We start from the raw sequence: 13,874 nt of genomic DNA, 5'->3' as shown, positions 1-13,874 counted from the left end.
GGTGATAACAGGCACCTCAGGTGCCTACTCTCCAATCGGAGCTACTGGTGGCTCCTACGATGAGGCTCTGGCACGTGCTCTAGCTAGCACGTGTCCCTCCTTGGCCTCTACCTCGGCCTCTACCCTGGCCCCGGCCTCTCACAGCTCTAGCAGGGGGTACGGGTGTCTGCTCAACTGATCCGGTAGTGCGTGTCCTCACCATCTGTGAGAATAGAAAGACAAAAGCTCAGATTCCAAAGTCAACATATCCTCACGATAAGGAATGAAAGAAGTAAAATTCCCTAATAGTTTTGTAGTCTCTCAAAGATAAGTACAAACGTCGCTGTATGATGCGCAAGACTCTACTAAACTTGCTTATGACTCATAGAACCTATGAAACTAAATCTCGGATACCAACTTGTCACGACCCCAAATCCCATCTTACGGATCGTGATTGCACCTAGTTCCTAGGACTAGGTAAGCCTATCACATACCAAGATTAATAAAACCAAACACCAACCAAAATAATAATGAAAGCTGAAAAGTGCTTTATCATAACTAAAATCGAAAATACATAAATCCCAAAACCGGTAGTACGAAGTCATAAGCTCCACTGAAAGTACATTAGAAATCTCAAAATGCATCATTTTTCTGAATATAAAAGATAGTAATAAGGAAAGCAACAGAAGATGACTCTGAGACCTGCGAAGGAGAACAACGGGTATACCTTGAAGTCTCGACAGCAATCTCGAAATCAGCTCACAAACGACTGGCACGCTCAGAGGTACTTGGATTTGTACACAAATGTGCATAAGCATAGTATGAGTACACCACAAACTGTATCCAGTAAGTATCAAGACTAACTTCGGTGGAGTAGTGACGAAGTTCAAGTCAAGCCACTCACTAGACATATAACTTGTGCAGAATATCAATATAATACTAACAACGGAAAGTATAATCAATAAATGGACACAAGGAGTAAACATGTGATAACACAACAGTTTAACCAAAACAAGTAAAATACAAAGTGAAATCAGATAAGGAAACAATGATATGTTCAAATCATCAAGCCGTTCCAACACAAGAATAACAACAAGAATCACCCCGAGGTACCATACCTCATAATCACAAATCACAAGTCAAAAATCACAAATCATACTTATGATGTCGCGTGAGCTTCACTTTTTTAAATATTTTTCCCGAAATAGCTTCACGCGCATAAGCCCTCTCATCTTGTTGCGTGTGCTTCACAATGAAATACTTTACCTTACTAGCAACACGCGCATAAAACCCCTTATCTCGCTGCATGCGTATCAATTCACATCAGCCTTATGTCGCCACATGCGCATCTCAATCACAACACAACAAATATCTCGCACCTCACATGCACATATACCACAACATTGCCCAACAAAAATACCAATGTCACAACAATACATAGCCCATGGTTCAACGACAATGAATACAAGATTTGCAACAACAACATAATGAATCGGAGGATAACTCAACAATGAAATATGTTCTATATAACAACAACTTCAATTCAAGGCACATTAATAGCCTAAGAGTCTAATCCGGTCAATTATCACACGTCTTTTCACATATTTCAATTAATGCAAACAAACCAAATTCTATGGGGTAGTTTCCCCTACACAAAGTTAGGCAAGATACTTACCTCAATTAGGCCAATTCAGTACTCTAAAAGTGCTTTTTCCTTAAAATTCACCTCTGCACGGGTAAAATCTAGCCAAGAATAACTTAATAATATCAAGCAATTCAAAAGAAACCAATTTCGATTAATAAAGTTAAGATTTTTATACAATTCCCCAAAAGTCAACCCTGGGTTTGTCCGATCAAAACCCGAGTCGAATGGTAGATGACTACCCATAACCCTATGAGTTCATATATGTATTTTGTTTTCAAATCTGAGTCCAATTCGACTCTCAAATATCAAATTTTTATTTTTTAAAATATAGTCAAAAATTCCCAAAAATTCTCTTCAGTTCTCATGAGTTAGATGTTAAATCTCATAAATAATGATGTTATGTAATAAAAAAAGGATCAAAATCACTTACCCAATAATTGTGTATGAAAACCTCCTCCCAAAATTGCCTCCGAACAAGTCTAGGGCTAAAGAATGTGATAAATGAAGCTAAGTCCCGAAACCCCACTATTTTTTTCAGCTGCAGAAATTGCAAATGCGAAAAACCCATCACAAATGAGGAGCTTGTTGAACACAGGGGATATCGCAAATGCGACACTGACTTCTCATTTGCGATACCTGCTCCCCCTGTCTTCTTCACAATTGCGATGTTGGCGGTCACAATTGCGATAATTGCAGCACCAGCAACCTGAAACAAGTCCAAACCAATCTGAAATACGTCTGAAACTCCCCCGAGCCCCCAGGGGCTCCACACCAACCATCCACACACGTATAAAAACATTATTCAAACATGCTCGCGTGATCCAAACACCAAAATAACATCTGGAATCACAAATCGGACACAAAACCACATGAACAATACATTCGAACTCAAGATTCACTAAGATCATAACCAAGCGTCCGATTCCTACCAAATCAACTTGGAATAAAACCAAACTTTTCAAACAAGTTACAAATGACAAAACAGATTTATTCCAAGTCCCGAAACCAAAATCCTAACCCGATATCCATAAAGTCAACTTACGGTCAACTTACAAAATTTCTAAACTTTAAATTGCACTTTCGGCAAAAAAAAAGCCAAATAAACCAAGGAACCTACGAATTCAATTTCGGGAATACGCTTAAGTCCAAAATAACCAAACCTATTGGAACCATCAAAACACCGTTTCGGGATCATTTTCAAAAAAGTCAAACTTCGGTTAACATTTCCAACTTAAGCTTCCAAACTAAGAACTATCGATCCCAAATCAAGTCAAGACTTCCTCGAAATGAAACCAACCATCCCCGCAAGTCATAAAACCACAAATATACATACGGGAAGCTTCAAAAGGGGAAACAGGACTCAAATACACAAGACGGCCGGTCAGGTCATCACAAGGAGAAATTGAAAGATGTCTCTAGGGCCCGTGGACGAGTGTCACGATCCCAGTTTCTCTTCTTAGGATGTTGTGATGACACCTAGTCTCTAAGACTAGGTAAGACTAACATGTAATAATAACTTAATACAAATAATCAAACAGAAATAGTAAACCAAGACTAATAAACTAATATAAACTTCCAGAATAGGATCTCAACTACAACTCTCCCAAAACTGGTGAAACTAAGTCATAAGCTCTACAGAATAATCTAGAATGTCTATTACAACACTATTTGAAGGAGAAATACAACAGAAATAAAAGACAAGGGAAGGTGACTCCGAGGCTTGCGGATGCCGAGCAGGTATACCTTGAAGTCTTCGGATGACAGCTACAGTCGAACACTAACATCCAGCATAGGGACGTACCTGGATCTGCACAAAAGGATGTGCAAAAACGTAATATGAGTACACCACAAAAGTACCCAGTAAGTATCAAGCCTAACCTCGGTAGAGTAGTGACGAGGCCAGGTCAAGACACCTACTAGGACATAATAAATAGAATGACAACATAATCACGAGAAGTAATAGAAAGCAGTGAAATAAATGATAAGAGACAAGTTAATAACATAGACTAATGACATAATTTTAAGCATAGAGATAACATAAGGGAAGCAATTAAAGAGAACCACAATAGTCAAATACAGACAAAAATTGATAAGACAAAGAAGAATAAAAGCAACAAGTATTCCATCAATAACGTGTTTCATCATGAGAAGCACAACAAGAATCACAACCGATGTACCACCTCGTATACAATAAAACTCACAACTGAGGTACCGCCTCGCATTCACATTTCTCAATTTCAATCACAATCTTTACTTATATCACTGCAGGAGCCTTACATTTAGTTTTAAAAAATATTTTTCCCGAAATAGCTACCCGCGTTTTACCCCACCTTATCACACCACGTGGCTTCAAGTAGTTACTCTACTAGCAACGCACATATCAAGCCCACCTTATCTTACCGCATACATATCAACTCCAAGCATTATACCACCGCATGTGTATCAATATCACATCATAATCATGACTCACACCACAAGTGACCATATGCCACAACTTGCTAGAAAAATCAACAATATCAATGTCTCCACAACAAATAGCCCATGGCTCAATCACCATGTGTACAAGAATCTCAACAATAACAAATAAAAGTGAATAGCTCAACAAGAAAGATATCTCAACAATTAACAACTTCGCCTTAATGTGATAACGACTTTCTCAACTTCAACTCCAATAACTCAACAATAAGATATTTCACGAAATAACAACTTAAATTACAAGTAATTCAACAATTTAAAGATGTAACAAAACACAAGGAAGACAATAACTTCAACTAAAGCATATAAGAGCAAATTAGCAAGAGAGAAAACAATGTGTTAACAATGACAACTAAAGCATGTAAGGGTAGATTAGCACATGAAAGGGTGAATTAAAAAATGAAAGATATAATATATTAAGACAATTCAATTAAAAGCATGATAAGAGTCTAAATAGCCTAAAACGGTCAAATACCAAATATAGCACATGTACCCATTCGTCACCTTGCATACATGACTTTCACATAACAAAATTGAATAAACAAACTAATTCCTAAGGGGTAGTTCCCCCACATAAAGTTAGGCAAGATACTTACCTCAACTAGGCCAACTCAACCCTCAGAAATAGCTTTCCCCCTAAAATTCGCCTCCTAACGGGTCAAATTTAACCAAAATTGACTTAATATCATCAAACAATGCAAGGGAAAATAATTACAATGGATAAAGCTATGATCTTTATACTTTTCCCAAAAAGTCAACAAAATTTAACCCAGGGCCCGCCCGGTCAAAACCCGGGTCCAAGGATAGATTCCGACTATCCATAACCCCCACGAGTTCATATATGTGATTAGTTTCAAAATCTGAGTCCAAATCGACTCTCAAAACTCAAATTCTTATTTTTCAAAAACATAACAAAGTTTCACAAATTTTCACTTTGATTCGCATGATTTTGATATTAAATCTAAGATATATTAATGAAATAAAGTTGAAAATTGATTAGAATCACTTACCCAACGTTTGTAAATGAAAAGCCCCTCTCCAAATCGCCACCTTCCGAGTCTAGGGTTCTAAAATGTAAGAAATGAGATGAAATCCAAACTTCCAAGCCCTTATGACCAGCTGCAGATGTCGTATTTGCAAACCCTCATAATTGCGAATCAGGGATCACATTTGTGAACCCTGACAGCCTTAATAAAAGTTGCAATTGCGAAGCTGGCTACTATCGCAAATGCGACCAAATGCTCAATTGTGAACCGGCCCTCAGGCCTGCTGATTTCGCAAATGCGAAGGGGAAGTCGCATTTGCGACATCACCACCCCCTGTCCCTTTCGCAATTGAGAGGCTGATGCTCACAATTGGGATAACTGAGCACCAGCACACCAACAATTCCATTTTCAGTTCAAACCATTCCGAAACATGTCCAAAACTCATTCGAGCCCTCGGCGTTCCAAACCAAACACCCACACAAGTCTAAAAATATCATACGAAATTGGTCGCACGATCAAAACACATAAATAATATCTAGAACTATGAATCGGACTCCAAAACGCATGAATTTCAAAGTAAATTTCAAAAACATCTAGAATTGCAACTAAACATCCAAATCCTATCGATTCAACTCCAAATGATACCAACATTTGTAGAAAAGTTCTAAGTAGCATAACAGACTTATTCCAATTCCCAAAATCAAATTCCGAACCCGACAGCTAAAAGTCCACATATGGTCAAACTTTTCAACTTCAAATTACCAAATTTCGACAAAACAACACAAATCAACCTACGGACTTTCGAATTCGATTTCGGGCATATGCCCAAGTCCAAAATCATGATACGAAGCCATTGGAGTCATCAAAATACCATTTCGAGATCGTTTTCACAAAAGTCAATTATTGGTCAACATAAACAACTTAGGCTTCTAAGCCAAGAATCAAAGGGTTTAAATCAACCCGAAATCTTCGCTGAACGAAACTAATCAATCTCGTAAGTCATAAAACCATAAACACACATATGTGAAGAATCAAAAGAGTAAATGCGGCACAATTACACAAAATGACCAGTCGGTTCATTACAACAAGTTACAGCTCTACCTTGAGTCGCCTATCAATTATCCGCTAAGAACCTTTCTGGAGTCCATTGATACCAATATCCGAATTTGCACAAGAAGTGTAGAAATATAGTATGAGTACAGCTGATCCAATGTACTCAGTAAGTATCAAGCCCAACCTTAACAAGGTAGTGACGAGGCTATAAATAGACACTTACCTTATACCATGTACAATTTATAAGCAACATGAATAACAATATAGATAACATTAATAATAACAAGAATAAAGGCAAAAAAATACATGGAGCCAAAACTAAAAATATTACTCCACGTTCCTCAAATGACACAACCAAACGCATATTCAGCAGCTCAAAATAACGGTAAAGAACAGTGTCCATGAACAACATAATTACAACTCGCAATGAGGAAAAAATCTTAAACAACACCAAAACATGTATCATATATGTTGTGGTGCACAACCTGATCCAATACACAAAACATATTCCAACCCGCGGGGCCGTGATGGCGCCTAACACCGCTTGCTAGGTAAGCCAACACATAATAGAAAACACGAGAGAAATGAAACTATTAATCAACAGCAAAATGGTAAAGAGGTGTAATAGTAACTCAACAGTATACATGATAAGTCTAATCAACACCATCGTTCAACTATCCCGAGACGTGGAGTCACAAGTATATGGGCTACTAAAGTTTACTAAATACAATTTTTCTCAAAGAAATACAATACTATCTAGAAAGTTGATTTAGTACAACAAAAAAAGAAAGATGACTTTAAGGCCTATGAACGGTGTGCATCTCTACCTCGAGTCATCTAACTGGTATTCGCTAAGCTCCTCTCAGGACTCTAATTGTACAAATGTCTGAATCTGCACAAAAAGTGCAGAAGTGTAGTATGAGTATAATCGACCCAATATACTCCGTAAGTGTCGAGCGTAACCCCGACGAGGTAGTGACGAGGCTAAGATAAGATACTTACAATTAACTTGTGCATTTATCTATCAAGAAATAATGACATGGCAAGTAAAGCATCAAGTATAATAACATGATAACAACATGTGAGAGAGATAATAAGTACATAAGTAAAGGGACATAAACAGGAAAAGTAAAGGAAAATGTCACTGTGTAAGTCATAACTCATAGTTTTACAACAATTCTGAACAACCTTTAAAAAAAATTATGAAGCCATAAAGACAAGTCCTCAATCTAAATAGCAAATAAAGAACAATGAAATCAACAAACGGCACGACATCACCCTTCGTGCTTTTACTCTCATCCTCACAACATAATATAATAGCTAGTATGACAACACCCTTCGTGCATATCCTCACTTTCTCTCAAGCACCTAAACACCCTTCGTGTGATGATATTGATATATGAATAAAGCACGAAAACACCCTTTGTGCATAATCACTCTTTTTTTTCACAAGCACTGCAACACCCTTCGTGCATTTCAATCTTCCTCACCAAGCATCACATATAACACAATACCAAGCAAGGTGGGAAGCATAAACAATATCAAGGGTAATATTTGAACATCGCTCGCCATATGAGAATTTACCAACATTTTTGCACCATCAACCAAATCAACAGATCAATGATCTTAATGTGCAATATATCAATAAGCTCAACATAGGAAATAACATGAATATGCAAAATCGAAGAGTTTTATAATCTATCTAAATCATGAAAAATATAATACACAAGTAACATGGCACAACTAAGGCTAATTCTACCCGCATGCTTATCCCATAGCCAACACATATACACTCGTTACCTTGTATATACGACGTCGCCAACACATAGATCACATAGAAAATAGACTCAATTACACCCTAATTTCCTCGATCAAGGTTAACCAAGACACTTATCTCTTTTTGGAACAATATCAACGATCTAACACGGCTTTCCCTTTAGAATAAGCCTCCAAACCACATGATTTAGAGTTGGCAGCCATTGTTCAGGCGCTGAAGATTTGGAGGCACTATCTCTACGGCATTTCTTGTGAGGTCTATACCAACTATCGGAGTCTCTGACACCTTTTCAAGCAAAAAGACCTTAATTTACAGTAGTGGAGGTGGTTAGAGTTGTTGAAAGATTATAATATCACTAGATTATATCATCCGGGGAAGGCCAATGTAGTAGCCGATGCATTGAGTAGGAAGGCTGAGAGTATGGGTAGTTTGGCATATTTACCGGTAGTGGAGAGGCCCCTAGCTATGGGTGTTCAGGTGTTGGCCAACCGATTTGTGAGATTGGATGTTTCAGATCCTAGACGGGTTCTTGCTTGTGTTGTGGCACATTCATCATTGTTGGAGCGTACCAAGGATCGCCAGTTTGATAATCCTCACTTGTTGGTATTGAAGGACATAGTGCAGCGGGGTAGTGCTAAGGAGGTTGTGTTTGGTGATGATGGTGTTATGTGACTTCAGGGCCGATTTGTGTCCCAAATGTTAATGGTTTGAGAGAGTTGATCCTTCATGAGGCTCACCGTTCACTCTATTCCATTCACCAAAGTGTTACGAAGATGTACCGTGACTTGAAACAACATTATTAGTGGCGAAGAATGACGAAATATATTGTTGCTTATGTCTCTCGGCTTTTGAATCGTCAACAGATAAAAGAATGAGCATTAGAAATCGAGTGGGTTGATTAAGAGATTGGAGATACCGTAGTGGAAGTGGGAGCACATCACTATGAATTTTGTGGTAGGATTACCGCTGACCTTGAAGAAATATGACGCAGTGTGGATTATTATGGACCGTTTGACTAAGTTCGCATACTTCATTCCGGCGGCGACTTCCTATTCTTCAGAGCGGTTGGCTCAGATTTACATCCAAGAGATTATCCACCTGCACGCGTGCCCATTTCCATCATTACTAACCGAGGCAAACATCACATTGCATTTTTGGAGAATCATGCAGCACTAGTTGGGCACATGAGTCGAGCTGAGCACATCATTTTATCCTCAAATGGACGGATAATCGGAGCGCACTATTCAGATCTTAGACGATATGTTACACGCCTATGTTATGGATTTCGGAGGTTCATAGGACCAGTTTTTACCGCTAGCGGAGTTCGCCTACAACAACAGCTTCCAATCGAGCATTTAGATGGCTTTATATGAAGCCTTATATGGGAGGCGGTGACATTCGTCGATTGGTTGGTTTGAGTCCGATGAGGCTAGATTGTTGGGCACTAATTTGGTCTGTGATGCTATAGAGAAGGTTAAGGTAATTCAGGAGCGACTTCGCACAACTCAGTCCAGGCAGAAGAGTTATGCGGACAGGAAGGTTCTAGATGTAGCTTATATGGTGGGTGAGAAGGTTCTCCTCCGAATGTCTCCTGTGAAGGGCTTGATGCGGTTCAGGAAGAAGGGCAAGTTAAGCCCGAGGTTTATTGGCTCGTTTGAGATCTTGGAGAGAGTTGGAGAAGTTGCTTACAGGCTTGCATTGCTTCCTAGCCTAGCAGGGGTACATTCGGTATTTTACATGTCCATGCTTCGGAAGTACCATGAGGAAAGCTCGCATGTCTTGGACTTCAGCACGGTGCAACTTGATGAAAATTTGGCTTATGAGGAAGAGGTGATAGCTCTTCTAGACCGGCAGGTTCGTAAGTTGAGATCCAAGAGTTTTCCTTCAGTAAAAGTGCAATGGATAGGTCAACCTATCGAGGAGGCTATGTGAGAGTCCGAGTTTGATATGAGTAGTAGATACCCCCACTTTTTTACCAGTCTAGGTACTTTTCTATGTCCGTTCGGGGACGAACGTTTCTTTAAAAGGTGAAGAATGTGACGACTCGATAGGTAGTTTTGAGTAATAGCCTTAATTTTCATGATTTGAGAACTCCCATAGCTTCATTTGATATTTTTTGATTTGTGTACGTGGTCCGTGTCGCTTTTCAAAAAGCTTTTATATGAAATTTTGAAGAAAATGAAAACTTTGACTAAAAATGAGGCTAGAATTGACCACGGTCAACATTTTGGGTAAACAAACTCGGATCGATGTTTTGACGATTTCGGTAGGTTCATATGATATTTTTGGAGTTGTACGCACGTTTGGTTGGGGTCCGGGGTGACCTAAAAGCGTTTTGGCACATTATGTGTGAAACTATGAAAAATGAATTTAAGTTGAAAATTCTTGAGTTCGATGATCGATTCGTATTATTTGATGTTATTTTGATGCTTTGAGGTAGAAAGCAAGTTTGTATAATGTTATTACACTTGTGTGCATGTTCGTTTTGGAGCCCGAGGGCTCGGGTGAGTTTCGGATTGGTTTCGGAACATTTTTGGACGAGGATTGTTGGTTTTTGCTTCTGGTGTCCAGTGCTTCGCGATCGCGAAGGGGAAATTTTGGACTGGGGATGATTTCTCTTTGCGAACGTGAGAGGTAGGTCGCGAACCCGAAGCATTAGGGGGCTTACCCTTCATGAATGCGACTCACGCCTCGCGAACGCTTTGCTTTGGGAGATTTGGGGGGAGGCAGGATAATCCTTATTCGCGAACGCAGCCAACGTGGCCGTAAACGCGGAGGCTTGGGTGGCGATGCCTTTGCGAACACAAGAAGGAGTTTACGAATGTGAAGGCCAATTGGCCATTGTTCTTCGCGAACGTGTCAGGTGCTTTGCGAACGCAAAGAACACCTGATGCTTAGCTATTTAAAAGCTGAAAGTCGGGATTTGATCACTTTTAACCATTTTTGAAAGCTAGACCTCGACCTAGAGGGGATTTTGAGGAGATTTTCATCCCAATTTCATTGGTTAGTGATTTTTAACAAGTTTTGATGTATTTCCATAATCACCCATTGATTTTAACTTTTAATCAATGAATTTCATGGTTGAAATTAGGGGTTTTGGTATCAATTAAGAATTTTGAAATAAATGAGATTTAGATATCAAATTGAGGTCAGATTTCGAAAAAAATCACATAATTGTACTCGGGGGTGAATGGGTAATCAGATTTTGGACCGAATCTCGGGTTTTGACCAAGAGGGCCTTGGGTTGACTTTTGTTGACTTTTTTCATATTCATTAAATATTAAATATTTTTCACTCGTAGGTAGTTTCTAAAGCATATTTCGAATTATTTGAATTATATTTGGCTAGATTTAATTAGTTTGGAGGCTAATTCTAAAGGAAAAGTGGTGGTTGAGCATTGATTTGGATGTGAAAAGAGGTAAGTGGCGTGGTTAACTTTGACTTGAGGGAATTAGGACTTGCTGATTTATTTGCTACGTGAATTATATGTGGGAGCGACGTATATATAAGATGACGAGTATATATGCATTGCCATTGGGTTAAAGCATGCGGGTGAAAATTATTTTATTGTACCTTGTTGTTCTATTTACTATGCTTTCCATGGCTTAGTTAGATTATTATCTCCTTAATTGTTCGCCTTCGTATTCATTATTTATTTTGAAGTTGTTGGGATATTGAAAGTTGATTTTGTCTATCATGACACTATAATTGAAGTGAAATCTGCTCCCACCTTGCATTGGTACTTTGGATTATTATTGTTGTTTTGCAAGGAAGAGTGAAAAGCACGAATGGTATTGCCGTGCCTAATTTGCATATTACTATCATTGATTGAGAGATTGTGAGGATTAAATCATGAAGGGTGATGTTGTGCGCTTGATTGCTTTATTACCGTTAATTATATCATGCGAGGAAGAGAGTAAAGCACGAACGGTGATGCCTTGCCATTTCATTTATCATATCACTATATTATATGGTGAGGATGAGGGTAAAAGCACGAAGGGCCGTGCCATTACATTTATAATACTATATGGTGAGGATGAGAGTAAAAGCACAAAGGGTGATGTCGTGTCATTGTTGATTTTATTGCTTTATTTGATTTCTGGATTGGTGATTTAATCGGTTGCATTATTGTTTATTTTGAAAAAAGGCTACTTGGTGATTTTGTGCTTACCATTCTTATCTTAGTTCCTTTTTTACATGTTCCCTACCCATTATTATTTTAAAAGCTGTACTTGTTATTTCTGTTGCTTTATGTATATATCTGCACATGATTTTAGTAGGTGTCGTGTCATAGCCTCGTCGGGGTTAGGCTCGGTACTTACGAAGTACATTGGGTCGGTTTTACTCATGCTACACTTCCGTACTTCTTTTGCAGATTATGGTGTTGGTCCCAGCAGTGTCTAGCAGTGCTTTTGCTCGGATCATATCTAAAGCGGAAACTTGAGGTAGAGCTGTTGGCGTTCGCAGTCCCTGAAGTCCCCTTATATTTCTATCTTTACTTTTTATTTCATTTCAAATAGTTGTATTTCGTTCAGACCATACTTTGTAGTATTCTAGTTGCTCATGTACTGGTGACTCGAGATTTCTGGGATTAGACTAGATTGTGTTATATTATGGAATTATCATATGTATTCCAGATTTATCAATCGTTAATAATGGTTATTACTCTGTTTTAAAATTGTTAAAATGGTTATTTGATTATCTAATGTTGGCTTTCCTAGCAAGTATATGTTAGGCGCCATCTGTCACGCCCCGGCCACGGGGAGAACGACTGGCGCTCAACCGAGATACCCCGGCCGAGCAAGCATGTGCAATACCTTCTACCCAACTCGCCCGTGAATAAAGAGAAGATACATTTAATTAATTAGATAGTAAGAGGTCATGTAAATAATACCAGTTCATTTCCATTAGTTACTTCGTTAGCATGTCTCCAAAATAGTACATTGTACAGTCATAGTTAAAGTGGAACAGATGATACGAGTACAACATTTTTAGTATAACCTTCCCAAAAACGGATACTACTCACACTATGTCTACGGAGCCTCTAACGGATACAAAAGAGTACTAGGACAATGCCGGCAACAAGGTCACAGCTATACCTCAAAACATAATATATGAGAAACAAAAGATACATGACCCCGATATGAAGTGGGGCTCACCAAGTCAGCTGAGAGGAGGATGTACTACTATCACTGATCGATGCCGTCTGCTATGGAACCACCTGCATCCATTAAAAGATGCAGCGCCCCTGGCAAAAGGGACGCGAGTACATGTGGAATAGTACTCGTATGTAAGGCAGACTGAACAACATATGAAAATACGGTAACTCAAATAAGAGGCAAATAAATTACATCAAGAAACTACGAAATGACCCATAGCATCACATGTCAAGTCTTATTATACTTACATCATTATGAACTTCTCTTAGGATCAAGTATGTCCTATGAACTATGCGTGGGATACAAAATATAATGTAAAAGTACCAACATGTACAAACAAGGGCAATGGAAGTGGCACCTATTGTTCGTGTTGCCTATGCGTCTCACCAGACCGTCCATAGGGTTCACATATTATGTTATACACCTATGCGTTTCATAGACCGTCCATAGGGTTTTATTCATATTACACACCGATGCGTTTCATAGACCATACATAGGGATTCATTCGTATAATACACCTATGTATTTCATAGACCGTCCATAGGGATTCATTCATATTATACACCTATGTGTTTCATAGACCGTCCATAGGATTCACATATTATACCATCATGCACACGGCCATATTTACACTCAAGCGGCATAATTAACATTACCTTTAAGGTCGTAAGTTCCAGGATCATTGGAATACCTCATGTTCATACTCATCATGGAGAAACACAGTTTATTACATTAACACATACATGGAAAATCACTAAGTAGATTTCAATGGTGCATGGACCCAATTTCTTTTCTTAAGG

The sequence above is a fragment of the Nicotiana tomentosiformis genome, chromosome 4 (genome assembly GCF_000390325.3).
Source record: "Nicotiana tomentosiformis chromosome 4, ASM39032v3, whole genome shotgun sequence".
In the NCBI taxonomy this organism is placed as follows: domain Eukaryota; kingdom Viridiplantae; phylum Streptophyta; class Magnoliopsida; order Solanales; family Solanaceae; genus Nicotiana; species Nicotiana tomentosiformis.
This window is presented reverse-complemented; position numbering follows the sequence as displayed.